Source organism: Camellia sinensis, chromosome 4 (genome assembly GCF_055761805.1).
Source record: "Camellia sinensis isolate YWXY chromosome 4, ASM5576180v1, whole genome shotgun sequence".
In the NCBI taxonomy this organism is placed as follows: domain Eukaryota; kingdom Viridiplantae; phylum Streptophyta; class Magnoliopsida; order Ericales; family Theaceae; genus Camellia; species Camellia sinensis.
Genome location: NC_138964.1, coordinates 54,056,851 through 54,069,299, shown reverse-complemented (window position 1 = coordinate 54,069,299; position 12,449 = coordinate 54,056,851). Strand labels below are relative to the sequence as shown.

Sequence of the window (12,449 nt, the reverse complement as noted above, 5' to 3'; positions counted from 1 at the left end):
GGCCAGTAGAAATATACTAAACAAAATATGAGAAATAACTAAAACATTAGCATTTGATAAATGGTCAACACTTGCAAACCAACTTACAACACCTTTCAGTTCAACGACAAATACAACCGTTTTTCATTTCATTTTCCATTACTTATCCAATTCAGATTCATAAACATGGCTCATTATCTAGCCCAACAATTTCATGAGACTACAACTCATATTAAAACACTTCCGTTATCCACAATTCAAATGAGACTACATCTCATATTAAACACTTCACCACTTTATGCAAACGTAATTAATATTTCGGGACTTTCACCCTGGACAGTCCGGCCAACTTAGTTATCAATGGAGTCCATCCCCTATCTCCTCCCAAACAGGTTTGAGAGTGCATCCCCTATCTCCTTCCAAACCATGGAGTACATCCCATATCTCCTCCCACACAACATACATATATAATGTATTTAAACACTTATCATATACAATGATTAATCAATGCATATATTCGATGTATTATTCCAACCGTCATATTCAATGACATATTCCAGGTAATTAGTTTCAGTTTTTCTTAATCAACATACAGTGTCTACAACAATCAAGACTATCATCCACCGATAGCCCAAAGCAGTTATTTTTAAACAAAGAATATATTTATCAAACAAATAAAATATCAACATTTTCATAGGTGAGTGATTTATTTATCCAACTACACCATTCAATCTCATAAATTCCCAATTTCATGATTTCCAACACAATTTCATATTTCTCCAAATTAATTGTTTAAATTAATTATTCGATACATTTAGGACATTTTCCCCTCTTTTTCGAATATGAACCCTAAGGTTTCATTTCATCAATTTAACAACAATATTTCCATTTCCCAAGGTCTCGCATACACATGGAGTTTAACAATTAAAAACCCCATTTTTATAACTTTAAGACAAACCCTAACTTTCTCAAAATTACCATAATCTACCATTTATACAAAATGACTAAAATCTATGTCAAAACTCATAAGAAGGAGTAGGGTATCCCTACCTCAAATGAAGAGACCCAATGGAGAAGATGGAGAAAACTCAAGATGTTCCAAACCCAAAAATTTTCGGATCAAAACGTAACCTACACCAAACTCTACATTTTTTATTTTTTATTATAACATATAGTATATCACTAAAAATAAATGAAAGAGTTTTTTATTTTTATTTTTTATTATAACATATAGTGGCCCTGTTTGGTAGAGCTTATTTTCACCTTATTTCATTTTTTAGCTTAATTTAAACTATTTTGATGTGTTTGGTTCAGCTTAACAATACAACTTATAATTTTTTGTAAATCAAAAATCAATTTATTCTTTAAATAAGAGAAAAAAAGTTTAATTTATAAGTCAAAAATTAATTTATATTCACAATTATAACTGTTAAGGTATAAGCTATAATACTCTCTCACAGCTATAATCAAACGGGGCCAGTATATCACTAACAACAATGATTTAGACCATTAAAAAATGCATCACTAATAGCACTAATACAATAAAAATGACAAAAAAAATAAAAACAAGGCATAAAAAATGAGTGGGACCTACTGCCACGTCATTAGTACTTCTTTTAGTGATCTCCTTTTAGTGCTCCCAACCATTTTTCTATCACTAATAGGATTGTGGGGTTTAGTGGTTTTTTTTGGTTCGCCTCACTCGTCTGTGTCACCGAAAGCCCAAACCAAGTCTCTGGTTTTAGAGAGAGAAAGAGAGCTATTTTTTTTTTTTATTTTGATCTGGGAGAAAGAGAGCTAGATACAGGTGCTTGTAGAGAGAGAAACAAGCTGTTACATGTTCTATAGACAGAGAGAGAGAGGGAGAGAGAGAGAGAGAGAGGTTTTTTGGTTACAAAATCTGAAGATCTCTATTGTACTCAATTACTGAGACCTCTCTTATGATGGCTGAAACTCTGATCACACCCAATTCACACCCAGATGAGTCATCGGACCCTCCGGCTCCGCCGTCAATCGAATCTCTGTTCAGCAGAAAGTCGATTTCCACCCAGCGAAGAAGCCATTCTCTGGGTTCAGCAATGGCAGTGGAGGGTTTCGGTTGGAGACTCACGGAGGCTCGGTGCGTCGGGCCAGGGCAGTGGTCAATCGGGTCTGGTTGGGAAGAAACCAGATGGGTCGGAGTTTTTGGATGTTGGGTTGGATCCTGAGCTCAGTTTTGGGATTACTTTTCGGAGAATTGTGAGTAGTTGTTCAGTTGATATGAATATATATGTGTGTTGTGTTTTTGGTAATTTCTGCTTTGTATTGTTCTATATATGGTTTAACAGTCTTTTGCACTTTGTTCTAGATTTTGATTGGTTTAGCTTCTTGTTAATTTCTAAACATTTTTTCGCTGTTTGTATTGCTTGTTGTATACTTTTTCAGGTTTTTTTGTTTGTTTGTTTGTTGGGATTGGGTAGATTGCTAGTTTTTCAATTAGATTGTTTTTCTTTAAAATTCCTTCTCTAATTATTGGATTTGCTTATAGATTAGGCTTTTGGTTGATGGATGCTTTAGTTTGTGTTTTATTTTAATCTTTTTCAAGGGTTTATTGTGATTTTGCTATCTTTATTAGTTTGATTTGGTTTATCTGTATAATCAGCCATTACATTATTAATTTGTAGGTGTTTGATTATTTATATAGTTGTATATTTACATTTACTTTTATTAGTTTGAACTTTGTTGAATGTTGACTTGGTTTGAAGTTATCGGTTTGCTTAACTATTAGGATGGTATGCATAACTTACAGGGTGCAGGACTGGAAAATCTTGGAAATACTTGTTTTCTCAATTCGGTTATATAATGCCTCACATATACAGAGCCTTTAGCTGCATATTTACAAAGTGGGAAGCATCAAAATTCTTGTGAGTTTCTATCACCCTCTCTCCCCTCATCTTGCACACAATTTACTAGATGAATTGCACTCATGATTCTGTGATGCTATATTTTCATGTTCATTATATATTTCCAGAAAAATTTCTGAAGTTAACTGAACAATTGGTGATCCAAACCTTGATTGAAATGATCTAGGACAAACCCTACCTGAGCTTGGCTCAACCTTAAATACCCTGAATGCAAAATGGACAAAGACACAACCACTTGTCTTCTAATATGTATATATGTCCTTGACACAAGTACATTTTATTTTCTCATTGGTGGATTGTTTAGGTAAATACGTGTGCGCATGATGCATTTAAGTTTATGCACAAGTTTCATAAAATTGGACATACATGCTTAAACTTGAACTTGAATCAACCCATCTTATAAAACCCAGAACTTGGGCAGGCAACCCTACCTGTTTTGTGTTCTCATTCTCTTCCGCCAATGACCATGCCCATCACCTAAATTGGCCGTAGATATTCATAACCATTTTAGAGTACTCACCAATGAACTGCAGTCGTATGCCAATCATATAGATATTAATATGCTCCCAACCCTTAGAATCAATACTTGCTTGTTGAAGATGCATATGTAGGCAATCCAAAATTTTTAACGTTGAAACAGCTTATTGAGTTGGAAGAAGAGTACACATTTAGTAATTGTCTTTAATCTTTGTGCAATTTTTGCCAAAACAAGTAAATCAGTGGTGGAGTTTAGTTTTTTTTTTTTTTTCCTGGAGTCAATCAACAACTAATTGATTATGCTAAATTTTAGTTTATATAAAATATATCAGTGCTAACTTTGCCACAATCTTATATATGTATATCCACTACATAGAAAATGATGGAAAACAAAACCCTAGCATACAAAATTAATTCACTAAAAATTAAAACTAAACAATTGATTTCTACATAAATTACTTCATTTCAAAGAATTGATGAATTGAAAAAATTAAATTATTATTAAAGAAGTTTTAGTGAGACCAATAGTGGCAGTAGTGAAGAGATGCGATGCAGTGACGGTAGATGGAAGTGTTAGAGGACCGGGTAGGCCTAGAGTAACGTTGGCTAGCATTGTAAATAGAGATATGGATCTACTTAATTTGACTAACGAAATGGCCTTTGATAGAGTTACGTGGAGAAGAAGAATTCATGTAGCTGACCCCATTTGATGGGACTTAAGACTTGGTTTGGTTTGGTTTATTAAAAAAGTTTTAGTTCAAGTTTTGTTTACTTATATCTTCATAACAAGTGAAAAATATGTCAATCACAAAGATGTAAACTCTTTTTAAGAATTATTTATGTCATGACGTGGGATATGCGACTTGAAAGTTCACTTAAAGAGATGCTTCTGAATATGATTTTAAGCATAGTTTCATATTTTAGGAATTTGATTCACTACTATTATTGGATGTTGACCATTGACTGGAAAAAAAAAATCCTGAAATATTTAAGAGAATACTAATAAATTGGCACCTATTCTTTTGAAAATTTCACTAAGGTCATTTGACTCCACTCAAGAGCATGTAGCTCTGCTTCTGAAGTCAATAATCAGAAAATCTTGACAATTTATAACTAATTATTGACTTTGTATCTACACAAGGAGAGAATACAATTACCTCCTGGGTATCTTACTATAACCTCAAATGTGCTTAATATTATCCTTTCTTTTTGTTTATTTGTGTGTATTTTTTGTCTTGTTTTAGTATTTCTCAAAGGGGATAAATTCTTTATTATTTTCTTGAAAAGGGCTAAGCATTTACCCCAAATTTGCTGTGCGGATAAAGTGAAAATTTGCACTCCATTTAGAGTTTCCCACACTCCACTTTGAGTGTGCTTTAAAATTCCAAAATGTTTGAAGAAATGGATTAGGTAACATGATAATGGACTGCTAATAGGTCTGCTGTTATTTTTCTTTTTATATTTTAAAGATTTTTTTTGGTTGTATATATGGTCTTCATTTTTTTTAATGTTGATTCCTATGTCTATAACATTTGTTTGTGTTAATATTAGTATTCTTCATACCTTAATTTATTTTTTCAATCGATTCATGAAGGTCGTACTGCTGGATTTTGTGCTTTGTGCTCTATACAGAAACATGTTAGCCTTGCCCTACAATTTACTGGGAGAAGCTTAGCACCAAAGGATCTTGTCTCAAACTTGCGGTGTATCCTTATATTGTTTTATCGTGAATCACTTTCTTGAATTTCTGTCAAAGTTGCAAGGTATTTATTTATTTATTTATTTTAAATTTTTAGCTTTATACATTTGAATGTATTCATTATCTGCTTTACTCCCTATAGTTCAAATAGGTTTTCACAAGAGAAATTTTTTTATGCACTGTGGGTGTTGAGTTAAAGTTTGAACATTGTGGAAGCGATTTTCCCTTTCTCTTTTATTGAAATTGTGCCAATGCATGTTTCTTTTTCATAACCATATAAGGAAAATATGAATTTTTGTATACAAACTAAGGTTTCAGGTAGCTCAGAAATCAAATTTTGTATCATTATAATTTTACCTTGCATCTAGGATTCAAGGAATTTGGACACTAACTGGTAGTGTGAGGACACATTTCCCGCATAGCTTGTATGAGTCGTAAGTTAAATTATTGTTCACAACCCCTTCCTCTCCAAAAAAAAGGCTAATAAACCCAACCACCACAACATGGGTATTTTCTTCTTTTTCGTAGTTTTTAGAATTTGGAATCCTTGACCACATATTAGGCATATCTCAGAACTTTCGAAATGCCAGACAGGAGGATGCTCATGAGTACATGGTAAATTTGCTGGAGTCAATGCACAAATGTTGCTTACCTGCAGGAACACCAAGTGAATCACCTAGTGCTTACGTGAAAAGCTTGGTTCACAAGATCTTTGGTGGTCGGCTCCGTAGCCAGGTAAACATTTTTTCTTGTATGCCTGTTTCTGGAACACGTTGCCTTTGGAAATAACCATGAATTTCATTGATATATAAATACTGACAATAATCTAGAAGAAGTTTTTGATGGATTTGCTCACAATAATATAGAAATCTATTAGCATTTGAGAATCTAGCTGTTTTCTTCATTAATAGTCTTGTTTTTATTTTCAGGTGAAATGCATGCAATGCTCTTTCTGCTCCAACAAGTTCGATCCATTCTTAGATTTAAGTCTTGAAATCAACAAGGCAGAATGGTTGCACAAGGCACTCATGCATTTTACTGCCAAGGAATATTTAGCTGGAGGAGAGGGACAGTATCAATGTCAAAGGTGCAAGCAAAAAGTAAAGGCTCTCAAATAGCCCTCTATTCACAAGGCCCCTTATGTTCTTGCCATCCACCTAAAGCGGTTTGGAACATATCAACCTGGGGAAAAGATTGACAATAAAGTTCTGTTTGGTCCCACATTGGACTTAAAACCTCTTGTCACTGCACCCTATGTAAGTGAACTTTTTATTGATGCCTGCTATAATACCCATAGCTTCTATAGGTATAGTGGAGAACCAATTTTGTTTAGTTGTAACCAAATTTCCAAATTTTGAATTTTCAATGCCTCCATTTTCTATTAATCTGGAAAGTTCATTGATTTGAACATGTTATGTCCACAAATTTGATATTGTCATTGACAATCAAATGGATTTTATGTTTTTGGAATTAACAAAAATTGGAATGGTTTCAAGCATACTAGCTGCCAATAGAAAACGGGCTTGAGAGGATATTGCACATACATAACAGGATTTAGCTTTTTGTATAGAACCTTGGCAAATGTGGAAACATGAACCAAATTAGAAGCATAATGGGGAATGACTTGAAAGCTTTCACCTGGTTATGCATTTACCAGGCATTTTCACCTGGTTTTTGATACATTTTCTTGCCAACCTTTTATTCCAGTTACCCACATGTTGTGTTGGTTTTATGGTAGGGCAAGCAACGTGATATTGGCATCTGGAACATGTATTGGGTGTGGTGACTTTGTGCCATGTTCAATCTCAGATGATAGATTTATTATGCTCAAAACTCATCCACACGTATAACACTTGAGTTACCAAAGGATGAATGATAAATTGCTAATAATTAAAAAAATCTGGTAATCAGATTTTTATGTTGCTAGACTGGGAAGATTACCCATTGCTTTGATTAACAGTGTCCCAATACAGAACGGTGGAATTCTTGTTTTATAAAAAAAATAAAAAAATTGATAAAATAGATCTTTCTCTCAGACAAGCCATATAGTGGATATTAACTATGCCACCAATAGCTGAGGAATACATAACTCTTTGGATCTGTAAATCAAAGTATAAAGAATGCAGCCGAAAAATATCTATATCATACCTTTGTGATGATAGAACCTCGTGGGTAAATTACGTGCTTCCAGAATCCGATAAACCAACCCAGCAGTGAAGTGATATTACAGAATGAATATCACCCACACAAATCACAGTGCAAATGACTTGATCGTTGTTCTTTGGAAGAGAGTCAGTATATGGGTAAAAACAGATCATACATTGTTTCTCTCATAATCACCCATAACCCATATATCAGATATATAATATTTTATTATTATATATCCATATTAGTTAATAGAGATAATATCTGTATCCAGAGTGGTTATCCTAAATAGGTTTGAATTCAATTTCAAAACCTATTTGGATAAGATTCAAATTCAAATGGTCATGCCACATGGGCGCCCATTACTAACATCTCCCACTCGCACATGAGTTGGCATGACACTGCCACATCTCTATCTCGATCTCCCAAAAATAAACAATCTCATACTAGCCACTGCACCGTGCGACTGCTGAGAACACCTGCATGTGGGAGCTCTATACTAGAAACTCAAAATGAGCCAGCATAGAGACATCAACCCAAAAAGAATAGAAATAGTGTCTCATATACCCCAGACCCATCTAATTACACCGGTCCAAAAAACATCTCTAATCCCTCAAAAAGAGCATGTTTGACCCTCTCAATTCTTGCAATATATCCACACTCAATTCGCTTTTCATACAGAGCGATGTGAGTTGCTGGCAGTGAATATACAACGGTGGTGTAATACTAGATGATCTTCCCTTTGCCCTCATGCCATTTAGTTTAGGATTGACCGCTTTCCCAGTGATGTCCCTTAAGACCGAATCATACATGACCGCAGGCAACATACCTAAGTAGCAGAACATCAATCCCTTACCTTATGACATAGTCAAAAGTCACAAAAGGGTACATAGTGAAGTCATATCAATAATGACACGTAAGACTCACACGGTGAGGAAGCAGGGATCCTTTCTCTCACCTCATTACTCGGTCGCTAAGCACATATAGTATGAATACATGCTACGGTGGAGTAACTCTTCCATAAAGAGTGACGTCATACTCGATACACCGTACAGATATTAGTCTAGTCGCTTTCTAGCGCCTAACCCGAATTCTCTATTTGCTCGCCTTCTAGGCGCCAAATGAGATCTCGCATCTGGCTAATCATAACAGGCACAACATGGAAAGTGGGTACTAACATCCATGTTTGGTCCTTAACACGACCTCATCTTGGTTATAACCAAGGCGACATACATAGTGGATGATTTAAGCCTTTCTTGGCTCCAAATAAAAATAAACCACCAGTCTATCCTTGCTCGCTCCCAAGCGCCAAGGGCGATTGCTCGTGTGAGTGAGCCAATCTTGCCTGCTGACATCATCATCTGCTAATCATTATGACACAAACCATAATAGTGTCAACATCCCATCATCTCAAAATAAGTGATCGATTTAAAAAAAAATTGACCACAGCTTGCGCAATTATAGATTCCAAACATAAGCCTTATCAGCACCTCTTGCGATAAGTATATACAACGGAATCCACCATGTGCGCCTCACATGAAATGATTTAAGATCACTACCTCTTGCGCAATAACCTCTCTAAAGATATTTTTGGTGACCAATTTGCGTTCATTCTTAATGCGCCCAACTAGCGCAGATGCGCCCAACTAGCGCATTGAATTTTACAAGGAGCAAATTAATATGCTTCTAATAAAGCATTTTATCCACAGTCTAATGAGCAAGGTCAATGTCTAAACAACTCAGTTGACCATTTACCAAAGATAACACTTATCATGCCGAATACGCCCACATAGCGTACTTTAGGCTCCCACAACAAAGAAAATCAAGGAATATAGGTCCTCCCAAAGACAATCCGAGGATTCACTCAATAGCTAAGGCTCTGGCTTTTACCGATAGGTAAGTCAATGGATTTGCAATTTTGCATCTAGAATCATTCTAGGATATTCTCTATGTAAGTCATCGAAGACAAACCGAGAATTTTCCTAAAACAATCCCTAAGGATCGTACATCCGAGCATATAAATTACATCACCCATGTCCATCATATCTAAAATAGAGGACTGCCCACCCTAGGTGGCGACAACCTTATAAATTCCTGGCTCATAATGACTAAGTAAGGAAAAACTTCTTTTGGACCATTGATCATGCCTCAGTGGTCTTCATCGATCATCGTTGCCCTATCATGGCTTGACGAAATCTAAGAACCACTGTTTGGATAACTGCTTTAGGCTGTAAAAGATTTATTGGAACTAGCAACCTTTTTGCGCTCCTAACTTTTTACCATAAAAGCAGAAGGTAAATCCCTACGGATCTACTTATCCAATTCTCTAATGAGAAATCGGGTCACAATGTCCACAAATCAATGTTCCGAACTTATGTCAATCATAGCCTAAGTCAAAATAACCTCACTCCCCAGGAGGAAGTCTTCTCATGGTCTACACTTTCCTCAATGGTGCGACTTTTCGGTATCTAGCGAGCCTTATGCCTCAACAATGACTATCCAAATTACGCATAACTTTATAACAGTTTTGCGTCATAATGGAAAGTCAACCAAATTATAAAAAATGGTTAATCCTCAAAGACTTTGTCTTAAACTGCGCAACATTGATCCACTTTCTAAAAATAGGGGACTAGAGCCTTAGGCATTATCCTAGGCTCTTTATCATCTTGCGCTGCAATCATGAATGTTTCCCTCTCAATCACCCAGTGATAACGTGGAAAATTTTCACATTTGCTACCACGCAACTAAGAATGTAGAGTATTCTTCTCTAATGGAGTAATCTATTAGTAGGCACATCGCTCCCACTGCCCCTAGGATATTGGAAATTTCTTTCCATTCTCAACTAGGCTACATAGAGCGCTATGCTTGGAATTCTCCATCTTATAGAGTTCCGAAAACTCTATTTACGTCACCTTTACTAATAAAACTTTATGTGACTTAGTTACACTACCACAAAGCTGCTTACCTATATGCACATGACCCGGAGGATTTGCATGACCGCATACAATAATGCGCCACACGACCCTTTGTGTTTACAAGACAGCATACAATAATGCGCTATAGAACCCTAGGTCTTAACTTCACAATCTTATGAGAAGTAACATAAAGATAAGCTGCTTAACGGTTACAGATCGCCCATAGATGGCTCTCCACTAACCTATTACTCAAAATTGGAGTGTAAAATCTGATATGGAGGGCTCTTAGTTAGGGATATAGGCAACAAACTAGTGCAATTTCCAATTGGGAAACATTTTGCGCCATTATCCACCTAACATTAATAATATTTAATTCCTTATTCTCTACTACACCATTGTGTTGTTGAGTACTAGGAATAATCAATTTTCTAAGCATCCATCTCTCTTCACAGAGTTTTCTAAAAATAACTCAAATAGATACTCGCCACCTTGGTCAAAACTAAAAACATGAATGCTGTTATCTAATTGATCTCAACCTCATATGTGCAATGTCAAAAATCATCTCAAAACTTTTAACTTATGGGAGATCAAATAGTCTTGACTCAGATGCGTATCGTGATCTATAAATGTGTCGAGATTGAGGCTTAGCTATCATACCCTTACACATATCTAGTCACAAATATCATAGTGGACTAAATGCGCCAAAACAAATGACCTTCTATGGCTTTCCTACTTACTTGTGCGCACCCATTGCGAACAAAGTTACACATTCACATGAGAGCAGGATGTCATAAGCGAGTGGGCCCGAGAAGGCCTACTCAAACCATTGTGTCATCATCTCATTAATGTGATTAAGTATAATAAGCCACTGGTTCATGACCAATGTCATAAACTAATTCCAATCATCTTAATGTGTGGGTTCTTGAAGACAAGTTTTAAAAGGTTTAGGCCCAACTAGGTAATGACTCACGACTAAGTCATATTCATTGGATCATAAAAGGGATGTCATGGAGATATCAACTGCGCCTAAGTCGCAAATTTAACTAGTAAGTGCTAATCCCCTGCACCTTCAAGTCAATTTTATTCTCCATACACTTTAATACATCTAGTTGAAAGATGACGATACTCCTCTTGCCATCTCTGTTTCTCGCTTTATAGTTACTTGCAATTAATTCTACTATCCACAAGAAGGAGAGAATAAGCTATCAACTATGACAGCTCCTGAAGTAACTTAAGCGCGAATTAAGCCAAAGAGTCTAATTCAACACAATGCTCTTACAAGCGATGCGTCAAATTCTTAGAGTCATAACAACCTTGTCAACCTTGATCTTTTCATTACTATGCTGCAACGTTTGCGCTTAGTGGTAAATGTTATTCAAAACGTTAGCCTAGTAAAGGAATCACACAAAGAAGCACCTCATCCATGTCTCACACTCAAGTGTGGAAACAATAAGTGTCCAGACTTAGACAAGTTGGCAATGCTAATAGATTTTGCAGCCACTTGGCGCTAATCTTTTCACTTAGTGTTAATAGATTTTGCTGCTACTAAGCGCTAATCTTTTAATCTTCAAGTGATACTTCAACGCACACTATTATAGTGCATGAAATTTTTGCTCCATCCACTCCCAATAATTGGGTAGAGAGCAAAATGCTGCTCATACTGGCTACTCGTCTTACACTTAATGACTAATTTATTTAAGCTCGCATTTCTTGGATGATGTGACTCTTGAATGTTACTTCATCCAATGATGTAACATTATTTACAAGTCAAATTACAAAGTCAATCCGCGCAGCTCATTAGTCAAGATCATATACAGATCTATTGAGGGCTTACTAATTTCATAACTCCAAAACTCGCCAACCAAAACTATGTAGCGTGCCGCTACACATTAGTTTTTATTGTGCCAAACAAGGCAACAAAACCACGGCGACTTTGAGTCATATTTCCTTACTTTGGCTCAATTAAGGTTTGACCTAAAGTCTCCAAGACTTTTGCTCATCTAAAGAATGGGATTAGTTTGTTCACATTTGAACATCTCTACTAAGTCTAGGTCAACCAAAATAACTTCCATAAGCTAAATCAATTTAGAGAGAAATTCACATTGGGATTAATTTGATTAGCATAATATAATTTTGCCGCAAAAATCTAAATTAAATAGTGACAATATTACACAAGTCGCAAGATCGAAAATCCGCTATGCTCGTAATCATCTCTTGCGCCACATGTGACAATTATCCAAAATTTAATTTAATTTATGCGCAAAATATTAGTTTTCGGGAGTTAATCTACAAAGATTTCTCTCAACCGAATAACCTCCCACTGACTATGAC

General features: G+C 35.7%; 1 long non-coding RNA gene across 1 annotated transcript; it reads left to right on the top strand.

Moving 5' to 3' along the window:
- The first annotated feature begins 1,669 nt into the window (after positions 1–1,669).
- LOC145824641 (uncharacterized) lies at positions 1,670–6,468 on the top strand. The gene is made up of 5 exons (XR_014366485.1): positions 1,670–2,217; positions 2,768–2,882; positions 4,954–5,064; positions 5,621–5,793; positions 5,988–6,468. It is a non-coding gene; the product is annotated as an uncharacterized LOC145824641 (long non-coding RNA).
- The last annotated feature ends 5,981 nt before the right edge of the window (positions 6,469–12,449 follow it).